The sequence below is a fragment of the Sus scrofa genome, chromosome 11 (genome assembly GCF_054392235.1).
Source record: "Sus scrofa isolate SSC_HxYL_T2T_F1_AM1 chromosome 11, Sscrofa_HxYL_maternal_Yorkshire_Landrace_v2.0, whole genome shotgun sequence".
Lineage (NCBI taxonomy): Eukaryota > Metazoa > Chordata > Mammalia > Artiodactyla > Suidae > Sus > Sus scrofa.
Window position 1 is genome coordinate 65150399 of NC_139393.1, and position 15191 is coordinate 65165589.

Consider the following 15191-nt stretch of genomic DNA (forward strand, 5'->3'; position numbering starts at 1 on the left):
AGACTACCTGTAAAGAACCATGGGTTTACTGATAAACTTCTACCAAGTTCTACCAACTGTGTCTGTTTCCAGTGTGAGGCATAGTTGCAGCATACTTCTCTCTGCCCAATCCTCCTTAATTAATACAGACCTGGTTATAGCTTGCCATTTTAGAAGAGAACTCCAGCTGCTGGAATACAGTCAATAGAAAATTTTTTCTGTGTGGATGAATCTTTCTCTTGATGTCATGCTAAAGAGCTATAAGAAAATATCCTGGTAACAATTGCTTTATCCATGTTCCCCTCTATACTGCAAATTAAGGAAGATATGGGGAGGAGAGTTGACAGACAACAGACCTCTGGAAATGTAAAAAGAATACCTCTGTCACACAAAGGAAGTGTAGCCATTTGCCTGATCATATCCAACCTTCCCTGTGTTATTAATTGACTAAGTGAACAAGGGTTGAAGATGGCTATGCAGACACGGTAATGCCTATCTTCTTTTTTTTTTAGGTAAAATTGAACATATTCAAAGGTCTGTATTTTGCAATAGAAGATAGGTCACTATTTTGGACTGTGAGTTTAAAGCACATTTTCTAATCTAGCTTTATTCTTGGCCCCCAAATTTGTTCTTTCTCTCTATATGCTCTTTCTTGCGGATCCTTATAAGGGAGGGGTCCTATTTGATACATAAATCTGAAACTTTGTAATCTTTAGTAGGACAGCTCTATATAGAGCAAAGCTTCGGGTCTGATGTTAACAGTACTCAGCAAGTACAAATCCAGGATGTGTATATACAGGGGTGCAATACTAGTATTGGGGTTGATATTTTAGATAAAAAAAAAAAACAAGTAAAATCCACATTTCTAACTAGTTTTAGTGAACTGAATTTAAGAGAAAAGCTGGTCAATTGAGCCGGGGAGACTAAATTCTCATGACTAAAGTTTGTAGCTGGAACATATTCAAACTATGAGGGTATGATATAGAATGGATATGTGTGTATATATATTTGTGGTTAGCAAAACTACCTTTTATAATTTATGTTAACAAAGTCCTTACAGGAAAGGAATGGGTGTAATTCATTGTATCATTTTTAGTACCTTGCAAAAGCACTGACCTGAAATAGATTTTAAGTAAACCTATTCCAAATTAAGAAAAACATTATCAGAAGAAAGAATAAATGTTATTTAATAGTTATCAATACATATATGTCAGACATTTTGCAATGTGTAGAGAATGCAAATTTTAAAAGCTACTGCTCTTGACCTAGGGGTTCTAGTTTTACTAGGGAAAAAGAATGAAGAAAGGAGGAAAAAGAGAGGAGAGTATTCAATAAAAGTGAGGTGCAAGTAGAAGAAAACACAAGACATAAACAATTCACAGTAAGGGAGAAATAACAATGCAGTGATGAGAAGGAAAAGGGGAAAAAACAAAGTGGCAGATACTGAAGAGATGAGAGGATACTGCAATGGAAGGCACAGAGGCATAACAAAGAAAGCACTGGGGGCAAATTAAACTGAAAAGGAGGACCAGAGGCAACAGGAACACAATTAAATGTTCCTATATCTGCTGTAATTAATTCCCTATAGTAGATGATATATGCTTTTACTCTGATAATATACACTTGACTCTGATAGATTTAGTAGTAATGGGCTTGAAATTAAGATAGGTAATTTTGAGATTTCTTTTCACATGTTAAATTGATGACACTGACTGAATGAATGCCCACCAGGTACAGAAGTAATCATCAAATTTAGAAGGTAAATACTTGACAGAAACCTGTGGTAATAACAATTGTTATCTTATGTAACAAATACAAAACTTCCATTAACTCCAATTTAAATCAAACTGACAGGTTTCACTAAGAATTTGTTATGAACACTATATATTCTTGTAAAATTATGTAAGAAATAAGCTTCCATTATACAACAGGAAACATACAGCTGAAATAAAACATAGATGCTAGTTATTTTTGCCACTAGTGTTTATAATTAGTCATAAAGTATGTGCATATGTGTAATAATGCAGTTTGTACCTAAGGGTGTGTTCTCTCTCTCTCTCTCTCACACACACACACAGAACTCTTCTGGATAATTTTAATCATTGTTGATACTCTTTTTAACTGTCATTACCATCCTCATTTATTTTTCTTTGTGACTAATTGCTCCCACTATTAGCATGTAATGAGATATGACAATAAAGACAAAAAACATCCAATGGCTTCTCTCCCCTGTTCTCTACATCCCTTACCAAAATCCATCCTGAGGTTTTTAAGCTAAGAAAAAAAAAATGATTAGAGACAGTCTCTGTCTCCTGACTGCAACAATCTGCATTCATCATCTTTGCACAGTAAAAAGTATGAGATTGGTCCAGCCCCCAGCACTGCTTATTTGTATAGCCTAAGCCTCCAGCACTGGGTACCAAGTAGCCCCAGGTATGATCTTGTCCCAGGTGGATCTAGGTACACCTAGTATATTTGGAAAAATTCTCAAATCTAAAATTGTCCAGTGAAAATGAAACACATACAATCTAGGTCATTAGTTTTAAGATATTGTTATTTCAGAATATGCTAAAGCATGTGGAATGAGCTTTTCATTAATATCAGGGATTGACAAAGTCTGGAAATGTGCCTAGAAATCAAAATCTATCATAATGCCATTATAAAAATGAGAATGAGAAAATAATTGCTACTGTGTTGAAAAAATAAATGTTGTTATCATTTGCTAAATATTCATCTGAAATATTTTATAACTGTAAAATGATTGACATGCAAATAATTCATATCATTGTGGGGTAAAACCACAATTTAATTATAGTACTACAACCTGAATAAAGACAATGGAATAATGCAGCAAATATTCATAAACACATACTTTGAAAAAAATGTATTTTTTTTTTATTCTAAAGGTCTGACTGAGTTCTCTAAACAGCTAGTGGAATGTTTTAGATTGGTAAGGCAGAAGAATCCAGGAAAGTTTCACTAAGTGGCAGTCTATATTAGTATCCTGTTTCACATAAATATATATACCTTGTGTGAGTTAGCCATTTAGAATGCAATGTTAAAATGAATCATTCTAAAGCACGCTTCTATGCCTAAAATTAATTTAATCTCTTTCTGATATTCTGCTCCACCACATTATGAAAAAAAATGCCTTTTCACATCCCCCCATCCAGTTTTGCTCCTCTGTTACTTATGCTTTTCAACTAAATTACACTCTTCTGAGTATGTCGCCACTTTCTACCTCGGTGTCCTTACCCAAAGAGTTCCAAAACCCTTAGAATAACTCATCAGTTTCCATGGTATCTTGATACTTCTTCTCCAATCTCCTCAGCATCAAGTCTTTTTCAAAAATACTACTTGCTCAAAATCATCTTAGAATAGATCATGCATTTTTAAAAGGGGCGGTTATTTTCCACAAAGGAGATAAAATTATTCTGAGCAGGCAAATTATTCTTTGATATTAAGCTGGCTATAGGTCTCTGAAGCTTAAATGTAACATCCAAATTTTCGTCCTTATTGTTTAATTTCATGGGGTGGGATGGTGATTTAGAAAAAAAAATTCTACTACCATATGACCCAACAATTCCACTCTTGGGCATATAGCCGGACAAGGCTTTCATTGAAAAAGATACATGCACCTGTATGTTCACTGCAACACTATTCACAATAGCCAAGACACGGAAACAACCTAAATGCCCATTGACAGATGAATGGATTAAGAAGATGTGGTATATGTACACAATGGAATACTACTCAGCCATAAAAAAAGAACAAAATAATGCCATTTGCAGCAACATTGATGGAACAAGAGACTCTCATATTAAATGAAGTCAGTCAGAAAGAGGAAGACAAATACCATACGATAGCACTTGTACCTGGTATCTAATACACAGCACAAATGAACCTTTCTGCAGAAAAGAAACTCATGGACTTGGAGAACAGACTTGGGGTTGCTAAGGGGGTGGGGGAGGGGTGGGATGGACTGGGAGTCTGGGGTTAATAGATGCAAACTATTGCATTTGGAATGGATAAGCAATGAGATCCTGCTGTATAGCACAGGGGACTACATCTAGTCACTTGTGATGGAGCATGGTAGGCAATGAAGCGAAAAAAAGAATGTATGTATATATGAATGACTGGGTCACTTTGCTATACAATAGAATTTGACAGAACACTGTAAATCAACTATAATGGAAAAAGTAAAAATCATAAAAAAAAAAATCTCCTTGTGTGGAGTGTTAATAAAAACAAATTGGGGAAACACTGGACTACATTGTCTTCCCAGAACTCCCCATAAATTGGTAAAGCTCTGTGTCTATATTCATATTGATTTCTCTATCTAGAACAACTTTCTTCACCACTTTCTTTGTTAGCTCTCCTAAGAAAATCACCCAATTTTTCTAGATATAGTTCAAATGTTAACACCTTTCTGCTTCCATATATATATATATATATATCCATTCATCTCACCTTCCCTAGGAAGAATTATTTTTTTTCACTTGTGTGCTCATAACATTTTATAGGTACTTTGCATCACTATATATGTAAATATTTATTTATACACTGGTCTTGCCTCATGAGAATATAAGCACATTAAACTTAGGGTTCATATTTTTACATCTTTGTGATTCCTAACTCTAAACATCACATCTGACACTTAACTAGGGATTTAACAACTGTTAACTATATTTTGTTCTTCCATTCATGTCAAACACTTATGTGCCATGTACATATATGTTAACACTTACGTGCCATGTGCACATAGGTGATGAATAAACACATATTTATTGGCTTAAAAATGTGTGATAAGTGAATAAAATACCTCTACTTTCTATTATTTCTTCCTGTCATTCTGTAACTCATCTTTCAAACCTGGTTTCCAAAATGTTCAATAGACTGTTTTCTATATTACCTTTAATTAAGATATCATATACATATATATTGATGTTATGACAATTTTATCTTGTTTAATACAGCTTTACATATATTTCTTATGATGTGTTGATCCACAGAGTTTTTAAGAATTGTGTCATACCTACAACATGTACTCTTTCTCAACACAGGTTCACTATTCATGGCATCATGTTGAAGATATCATGCTATGTCAGGATTAAACAGACAAGCTTGTTATAAATGAACAAAAGTACATAGAAAACTTCTTTGAAAAATGGTGTAATAGCTCTTTAAACAATCACACAGGTATCGTATTAATGGAAAGGATTTTTTTTTTTTTTTTTTAACAGAGAAGAGCTTATAAGAAGGCATGTCTGTGAGTAAACAAGTAAGCAAACAGGTCCAAGATTACTAAGGTACTGTGAACAAATTAGGCAAGATGGAAGAAACTTAAGAAAAGAAGGGTCTCTTTAATAGAAAAGTAACAACTGAAATTTGATGGTTTTAATGTGAGAAAGGAATGCTTTGCTTTATTCTAGATAAATTATAGCCCATTCTGTTTACCAAGTATGGAAAAGAAAAAAAAAAAAAAAAGGAGTACCAAAGTCAAATTGAATTTCCAGAACAGAGGGAAACTGAGAATGAGCCCTACAAATTATATTGGCATATATTAATCTATGAGACTGTGTAGATGACAACAAAAAGTCCTACATGAAAGCAATACATGTAACTTATATGTATATCTATCTGTACCTATTTACATTTCTATCCACTGATCAACAAATATAAATTCACTATATATCTATAATGGATATATTATACTTATCATGTATTTGTTTCACATAGTATATATTTATATGTATACAGTTACTAATGAATATAAAGCATTATGATAGGTTAGACAACATAATCTATTATATTTATTAGTTATTAAAATGCATCTTCTAATTTTAGAAGAAATGTAACTTAAAGGAAATATTTATCTCCAAGTGTTAATAAAAACATGAAACAAACATATCAATAATAAAAGTAAAATTAATAAACCTAATCTTTCTGTCAGGCTAATACAAATGGCATTTTGAAGGAAAACACATCAGCTAGATTATTGAGAGTACATAATAAGTGAAAAGTAAGTGCAAGTCTAAGACACCAACAATAAAGAAACCCTTTGCATATTTACTTAAAACACAAAGGCAGACAAATATAATTACAAGAGCCAATGGAGAAATTTAATATTGAAACAAAATAATAAAAAGGTTAAAAGCAATTAAAATTCCAACTGAATGTTAGAGAGATGGAGGCCCTTTACAAACACTCTTCATATTGGCTTATTTTTCAGAATAGAAGAGATTATAAAACTACAAGGAACCAATATATGTGAAGAAAACAAGAAGCAATGAAAGGAAAAGATTGTAATTAAGATTTATATCTGATACCATGGTATTGCGCATTTCTTGTGATGATAGTGTAAATCCTCCTTTATTTCAAAAGGGTCTTTCTTCGATTTCTAGCATGAGTGTAAACGACATCACACTTCTTAAATAACAAAATTATAAAACATATCTTTATCTAGTGGAAAATAATATAAATGCTCCTTCTAGGTTGGAATAAAAAGGTCCATCACACACTTTAGCACAGTGGAATTCTTAGTGAATCGGGGTTAGAGATCAAATAAATATACTTAGAGCAGTTAGTTCAATCAGCATCTCAGTAGGCTGCAGTCTTCCGTGTTGAATAAATTTTTGAAAGATCACCTCCAATCTTTTCATTTGTTAAGAAATTCACTTATCACATATACAAAATGTTCTCCTATGCTGGTAATTAACACATTTCTTGGTAGCAGCCCAGTAAGTAAAAACAGTTTCTTCCTTTATTGTGCTGTGGACTTAATCTCAATAGGATGCCCCTCTCTCTCTGCCCACCCTAATTAAGAAAACTGGCATATGAAACCTTCTGCAGATGGATTAACAGCAGGGGCTGCATAGATTTCCTTCACGGGCTTAATAGTTCTATCAGCAGCCCACACCACATGAAAATCAGGAGTGCTGTCTACACTTCAGAGGATTTCCTGAGCTCCAGACCTTCCTGCCAATGCTTCCTCTATAATGACTACTCAAATTTCACTCAACATTCTCCAGAGCACTTTTCTGCACCTCATTTTTTACTGACACCATTTTATCTTTATTTTATTTTCCTCTGGCTTCCAAAGTCTGCTGTTGATCTGGTCAAGAGATGGTATCTGCTGTCTCAGTCACATTTCAGAACTACAGGTCACTGGCTTAAGGAAGACAATAAGCAAAATGGAATTACATCTAGCTAAAAATTTCACGTGATTCATGTTATTTTTCAATCTTGGAGAGCAACTAGAATGCTTCTCTGTGTATATATACTACAGATACATTTTTTCTTCTTTTGCAAGTTTCACCTACAGAAGCAGATATTCTGACATAGTTCTACCGAATTTATATTTGTATTCTACGGAGAAGTGGTAAAACAAAAACAAGTATCCCAGGAGTTCCCATCTTGGCTCAGTGTTTACAAACCTGACTAGTATACACGAGGAGAGGGGTTTGATCCCTGGCCTCACCCAGTGGGTTAAAGATTCAATGTTGCCCGTGAGTTGAGGTGTAGGTCACAGATGTGGTTTGGATCCCACGTTGTTGTGGCTGTGGCACAGGCTGGGGGCTACAGCTTCAATTCAACCCCTAGCCTGCGAACTTCCACATGCCGTGGGTGTGGCCCTAAAAAGACACACACACATGTATCCCAATGTCATTCCAGCTTGTCCCATAGGTTATCTCGTCCTTCTTTCATTTTTATGAAAATGTGACTACTGCATTTCCACCCTAGTTTTCTTACCTCCTCTCAGTGCTGGTCAAAGGCAGAGCCTGTTGTAGAATAAGTAGAGCTGACTGGTGTGTTGTGCTTTGAATAAACTCTCATTGCCTCTGTGACATCTGATCTTCACATACAAGCTCTAATGTAGAGAGAGATGGAGAGAAACTCACATGTAAAGACTGATTTCTGCTATTCCTCATTTTCATATCAACAACACTTAGAAAATTTTGAAAGCCTTCTTCATGTAGGATGAGACAGTCCAAATTTCCGTTGACACAGGAAACATATCTCATGTAAGAATTTAGAACAATTTAAGGAAATACAAGGTTTTATCAGTCAAAACATATACTTGCATGAAACATACCTATTTTTTTCTCTGCTCTTTTTTTTTTTTTTTTTTTTTTTTTTTAGGGCTGCACCCATGGCATATGGAAGTTCCTAGGCTAGTGGTGGAATTGGAACTACAGCTGCTGGCCTACATCACAGCCACAGCGATGCCAGATCCAAGGTGAGTCTGAGATCTATACCATAGCATACAGCAACGTCAGATCCCTAACCCACTGAGCGAGGCCAGGGATTGAACCTGCATCCTTGCAGATACTTGTCAGGTGCATTACTGCTGAGTCACAATGGGAACTCTGAAACATACCTATTTTAATTACTAAAACAAAAGGCATGTGATTAAGCCTCTTAACTCTCACAATCTCTAGCAAAGCTAGAAAGCTGGGCTTGGAGGCTGTCCAGGAAGGACATCCAATCCACACAACTGTAGATGATGCCCTGGTTCCATGCTTAGATCACCCGTTGTCAGAACAAGATGCCAACATTTTTGGATGCTGAAGGCTCAAAGATGAGTCCATTTCAAGGAATTGCTCTGTGCCAAGGGTAGGTGCCTCCCCTAAGCTTGTATACCACCTTAGAACTAACCCATATACAAAGACTGGTTTTAAGGATACAAAGGCTGCCTCCCTCTTTATCTCAATTTGGAAAAACTCTGTTTTGCGATCCCACCTCTAGAGTGTCCCATGGGATAAAATTCATGGCAGTTCTCCTTGAATTTGCATTTCCTTGATGATTAGTAATGTAGAGTGTTTTTCTCAGGTGCACACTGGCCATCGGTGTGTCTTTTTTGGCAAATTTTTTATTTCCTAAAAATAAAAAAAAGTATTGCACAAACCACATATATTTCTCACAGGCACTCCTCCCACGTATTAATAGTAATGATGTAATACCAGGTACACATTAAGAGATCAGATTTGTGTAAAAGATCTCATACAGGTTGTTAACCAACTATACTTAAGTAAAATAAAGACCCTTTGTTTCTTCTTTGATATAATGTAAATCTTTTCTTGTATAACATCTGATGCTAATATTCCACCATTCTGTGATTCCACATAATATTCTTAAAATTAATTATGATAAACTTCAGTTGGAGCACTAATGTAAACAAGTCTTCAATTTGGCAGCCAATAGAAGATATGATTCTTTCAAGACATTAGGAGAAACCAGCACCCTTTACAAGATAAATGTTGACGAATTTAGTAAGCAACAAGACTGGCTGGAGGCAGCATTGGAAGACATGCAACATCTGAGTGTGGCTTGTCTCCAGTTCCTCAGTTTTCTCTCATCATTTCTAGCCATCTTGTCAAAAGAATCTTCCCGGCTTCAGGCTTAATTGTGTTCATGTTTTTGAGTACATTCTGACTGTGAGAAATCATAATTTTATCCAAGAAACTGTCTTATGACTTTGTATCTTGTCCAAATGCCCAGACCCATGATGTGTTGAACACTCTGGATTCCTGGGCTCCAATATTGTTTCTTTATTGCCATTAACCAGAAGGTGATAATTAGGCCTCAGTTTTTCCCTGTAACACAGCCCTCCTTCCCTTCAAGTTATCTCATTTCTCAAAAATGCACTTCTGTATGTGTTCCCTTAATTTCTCCTGTTCTTGCTTTCCCCATCACAAGCAAATAATTAACTCTCTATTATTTTGTTCCTAACTAATTAGTATCTATTGAGACTATTTAGTGAGTACTTAAAATATGGCATGCATAATAATACATTTCATATGTTATATATACCTATATATGTACACACACACACACACACACACACACACACGTGTATTCCACAATTTGCTACTGAAACATTCAGTTGTGGGACAATTACCTAATCTCATCTTTATCATCCATTGAGAAAAATTGCCTTGTGACTGAAGCCACTATAGGACTCCGCTGCACTAACATATTTCTAGTTATCCAATCTGTTCTCTCAGTAACTCTGCTACCCAAATCTTGGGTGAGCTTCAACACTTCTCCACATCACAACCCAAAGCAAAGTTCCTGGTAATGGCTATTCAAAGCAAACTATGTTTTCAATCCCAGTCAATGTCACTTTCACTCATTAGCCTCTGTACCAGTCTTGTTACCTAGAGCCTTCAGACATACTTGAATCCTGCATTTTGTCAGCGGCCCCAACTCCATGTCATTTAACATCCTCATTCTGCAGGATGATAAACTCTCTCTTGCTACTCCTGTCCCTCTCACCAGCAAAGAAAGAAGCAGTTATTTTACTTGAATTTTTAGTGAAATATTGCTTCACTAAGAATTAGATGTAATTTAAAGTAAATTTAAAAGATTTTTTTTAAAATCATACTTGGGAAACTTTAAAGCATATGCAGAAGTGAGAAAATAGTATAAGTAGCTGTAATCTACCAAGCAGTCGGCTTCTCCAATTAATTGACTAGCAATCTGGTTCCGTCTTTACCTCCTCAGAGTATATGGAAGCAAGTGTCCAAAAACCATATGATTTATCTACAAATAATTCATTACATATTTCTAAATTACCAAAATTCTTTAAAAATATAACCACAGTAACACTTAGCACATCAACACATTAACAATAATGCCTTGATACTGTAATTCTCTAATCAGTGTTCACATCTGCCCTCTTCTTTCTCTTCTTCTTCAAGTTGGTTGGTTTGTATGAGTATCCAAACAAGCACACATATTACGGTAGATTGGTATGTTCCTGAATATTACTTTAATCTATAGGTTTCACTGCCTTCTTTTATTTTTCTTATGATTAAAGTTTTGTTATTGCTGACAAAACCAGGTTGGTTGTCATGTATATGTCTCATATTCTGAATTTTCCATCCCTTGGTGCCATTTAATTTCTTCTTCCATTTCCTGCATTTCAAATAAACTGGTAGATTTTATATTTAGGGCTATAAGACTCACAAGTAGTATTCAACACTTCCTGTCACAGAAATATTATTCTTTATCTCTTTCTCTTACAATTGATTAGTGGGTTCAAGCGCAGTTAACCTAATCCTCTATAGCCTCTTCCCTAACAATTAAGGAATTCACTGATAGTCATTTTCTATGACAATTATTTCCTTAGCAGCTACAGTATGATGATATTCCAATTCTATCACACTTTCCCCCTTTATTACCTAGAATGTTTATTTTTAAAAATAACTTCATCAATTACTTAGTTTTAGTTTGTACAAAAATATTAGGATAGATGCTTGAGTCTTTCCCTTTATTTTTCAGTTTTCACAACACTTTGGTTTCTCAGTACCTACCAAATGTGAGTGAATTTTTTATTATCAATTCATTAATTTATCATTTTAAAAAACTTCATTTTTTTTCATTTGGTCCCATCATTTAGCTGCTCAAACTGTGTCATCCTAATAATAAAAGTCTCTTCAAATTGAACCATGGGTTGTTTCAATATGCTCCTGGTAGTTTTGGGTAGATTCTTTGATTTGGGAGATTTTAACCAATTTTTATATTTTTTCCCACTATATCTGGATTTAGCCATTTCTTTGAAAACCCTTGATTCATTTCAATGGGAATTTTTTTTTTGCTTTTTTAGGGCTGCACCTATGGCATATGGACGTTCCCAAGCTAAGGGTCACATCTGAGCTACAGCTGCTGGCCTATAACAGCAGCCATAGCATGCCAGATCCGAGCCGCATCTGCAACCTACACCACAGCTCACAGCAATGCCGGATCCTTAACCCACTGAGCAAGGCCAGGGATGGAACCCACAACCTCATGGCTACTAGTCAGATTCAATTCTGCTGAGCCACTACAGCAATTCCCCAGGAAATGCTATTTAGGAGAACACAATGCTCACTGCTATTGGGTTGGTCATTGTTTCTAGTGTAGGAAGCTTGGAAATACGTATGTATACAAAGGAGAAATGCAAGGGTGCATGTGTGTGTGAAACATTTTTCCATTGCTGAGGCTGAACTAATAAAATGTCATCACCAATATAGATATTCTAGGTGTTGAAATATTGTTATGTGGTGATGTGGTGGTAAGATATTCTTTTTCCTTTTGAACTAAGCACTTTTACCGACTTCTTCTAAGTCAATCTTTTGTATCTTAACCCATTCATTTGTAAAATGAGAAATGTATATTTCTATTCATCTCTATGACAGTATTATGATGACACATTTATAAAACTATGAAAATGTTCCAAAAATAAAAATGCTGCAATCAGCTTTCAATCATCAGTAGACAGCTTGCTCTTTGGTCTATTTTCGCTTTCAAAATTATTGACAAGGAACTGCTAAAGGATTTATTTTATTGGCAAAATTTTTTGAAAATGACCCAGAAAAAAAAAAAAGAATAAGCCATAGCTGTAGATAATAGTTAATAGCCAAGGAATATGGTTATAACAATCAAAGAGGATGCAATCACTGACATGCTGTTTGCTCAGGTGCAAGGGAATAATTAAGGTACCTAATGAATCCCACTGCAAAAAGCAGGATGCTATTTTGTGCATCGGACTGCAGTACAAAACTCAGGACCTATAAAGACCATTTTGAACAATGGGACCATCTGTAGAGGAGTGTTTGATGACATTTTTGAAGCATCTGTGATGAGATGGGTCACTCACCCAGGTTTCAACTATCTCACCCTCACTGGGGTTCAGTGGAAGAACTTTGAAGCAACCCAATGAATAGCTGCTATTGACATTTTCTAAAAATAAGACGTGAGAAAGAAAAGTTTCAACAAACTTCTTCAATTCATTTCAACTCAATAAACATTTTTGATGGCTCACTAATGTGCACTGTCTATGCTGCTCTTTGCATCTCTCCTATCTATTAAAGGTTCTTCTTGCTTCAGATCCCTGTCAGATCTGTCCTTCATGCTGATAGAATAATCTTTTTCAAAAGTGCTCCTGATAGGGTCACTTCCCCACCTCAAATCCCCAGGATAAAAATCCAATACCTAAAGGCAAGATACAAAATGTCATTAATGATTTGTCTCCTCCATCTCCTCTTATTTCTCTTACTTATCCCCATGCTTCCGACATGCAAAGCTATTTATATGTCTTCTGGTGTTATGCTCATCTGAGTCTTTTGTGCCATCCTTGTGCTATATCCTCTTCCTGAAATGGTCGTCCATCTTCACAGGACTATATACTAATTGGCCTCTAGATAACCACATGTTGTCTTTTACATAGAGTCTTCCATGGTTTTTCAAGCTTGCTTAAATATTTGAAGATTCTCTCCATTAGAATGTGAGCAATTATAATGTAGGAGGCTGGGCAATGTTTCTCTGTATAACTAACCTTCTACAATAGTACCAGTAAAGGCTATTTCTTTTTAAATGAGTGATTTAGTTAATCAGTCCTACAATATATCAAATAGTTGCCCTTCCATCAGAGAAGTCCTTGGTATCTCAAAGACTTCTACACAATCTCTATTTCATGGGGATTTGAAAGAGAATATTTCTTAGTAGAAAGCTTTATAACTGTCTGAAAAGCAAACAATGAATGTGAAGCATGAGAAAGATTACACAGAGAAGGTTTATACTTGTCAGGAAGGAGATTGATAAGCTTTCTGAATCTTCTGAGTGGCAGTTCATTATTTGATTGGTTCCTAGCACAAAGGAGATACCCAAAATTGAAGCCAAGTAACAAAGGAATTCCAGAAGCAAATACAAATTGCATTTGCATTGACAGGCATCATTACCTCATTGCCTCTGAAGGGTGCCAAAAAAATCATCTGGGCTAGATTGCTGCTTATGCCATTGAAAATGCAAAAGACTTGGGGATTAGGTGACTTTCCAAAGACAAAGATTTGGGTCCTGGAAGAACCTGAAACATGCCTCAGATTCTGAATTCTTAACTGCTGTGCATTTTACCATAATAAAAACTATTACAGCATAAAGAATATATATATCACAGTAAAGTACCTTCATTAGATATTATTAGCTCCAAAGTGTCTCTATTGACTAGCATTCAGTTTTAGACTCAAAATCAATCAAAGTGACTGTTATATTTTTTCATTTTTACATATACATTTAAAAGCCTCCTCTTTTACACTGTTTTTTTTTTCAAACTGAGTTATGTTTTATACTTTCATATAAAAAGCTTTACAGACTTTACAAGAGGTAGTCTGTTTGATAGCCATGTAAAAGAAACTGCATTTGTCTTACATTATTAAGGTTAATAAAATTAATGACAAGAAAAGAGTGACTAACTTTTTATATAAGAAAGGAGAGATTATTTGAAAGGAATAAAATAAAATACAAATAAGCAGAGTTTCCATTGTGGTGCAGCAGAGGCAAATCTGACTGGGCACCATGGGACTGAGGGTTCGATCCCTGGCCTCGCTCAGTGGGTTGAGGATCTGGTGTTGCCGATAGCTGCAGTGTAGGATGTGGATGCGGCTCAGATCTGACATTGCTGTGGCTGTGGCGTAGCTGTAGCTGTAGGCGTAGCTGTAACTCTGATTGGACCCCTAGCCTGGGAACCTCCATATGCCACAGGTGCAGCCCTAAAAAGCAAAAATAAAAATAAAAAATAAAATAAAATAAAATAAAATATGAATAATCAAAGATACCAGAAGAAAAAAAAATTTAGAGAAGTAAAAACAGAAATGAATGAGGCATTTTAATGTTTAATACCGTTAATAGATATTAAGCAGAGGGTATAGAAATAAAAGTAATATTGGTATAACAAAATATTTTTATATCTGAATGCATAGTAAAAACTAATAATTCAGTGATATGTCAAGGCTGGCACTTTCAAACAATATCAAATAACACTAAATGTTATCACTGTGTACAAGAGGTGGTTGTACAATCTCTGAAGGATATTTTTTGAAAGATTTTAATAAATTTTAGATTAACACTTATCTGCTTGAAATGCAGAGATTCAAAGTCAGTTGCAGGAAGAAGACAAAACTGAAAGAACCCTTGAAAATGCTTTTTCCTATGTAAACATAGGTAAAGGAAAGAAGTCAGTGTAGTTATAATATAATATAATATATAATAAATACAGTGGAAGTGATGGTTCAAACTTATACAGTTCCATGCTTGATGATATAAATAATTTGACATAGTACAAGAATAAAGCCAACAAATGCATTCCTGGAGGATGTCCTCTGATACTAATGACTTCTTTTCTAAATTAGTCAACATCTACATATTCAGGGTTTTTTTTCTCTATTTGTATT

General features: G+C 35.0%; 1 protein-coding gene across 7 annotated transcripts in view; it reads right to left on the bottom strand.

The window, feature by feature from the left end:
• The window catches only part of LOC146398664 (uncharacterized), a 304287-nt gene that overhangs the window by 233915 nt on the left and 55181 nt on the right, over positions 1–15191 (bottom strand). For 4 of the 7 annotated variants that reach the window (XR_014820085.1, XR_014820087.1, XR_014820086.1 and 1 more), the window contains 2 exons: positions 8722–8858; positions 7732–7849 (listed from right to left, as the gene is read on the bottom strand). The exons of 2 other annotated variants lie outside the window; for them this stretch is intronic. The gene's annotated coding sequence lies outside the window, so the exon portion shown is untranslated. Of the gene's footprint in view, positions 1–7045; positions 7151–7731; positions 7850–8721; positions 8859–12622; positions 14948–15191 lie in introns of those variants that run through there. One more of the 7 variants, XM_084982485.1, reaches the window with a different exon arrangement.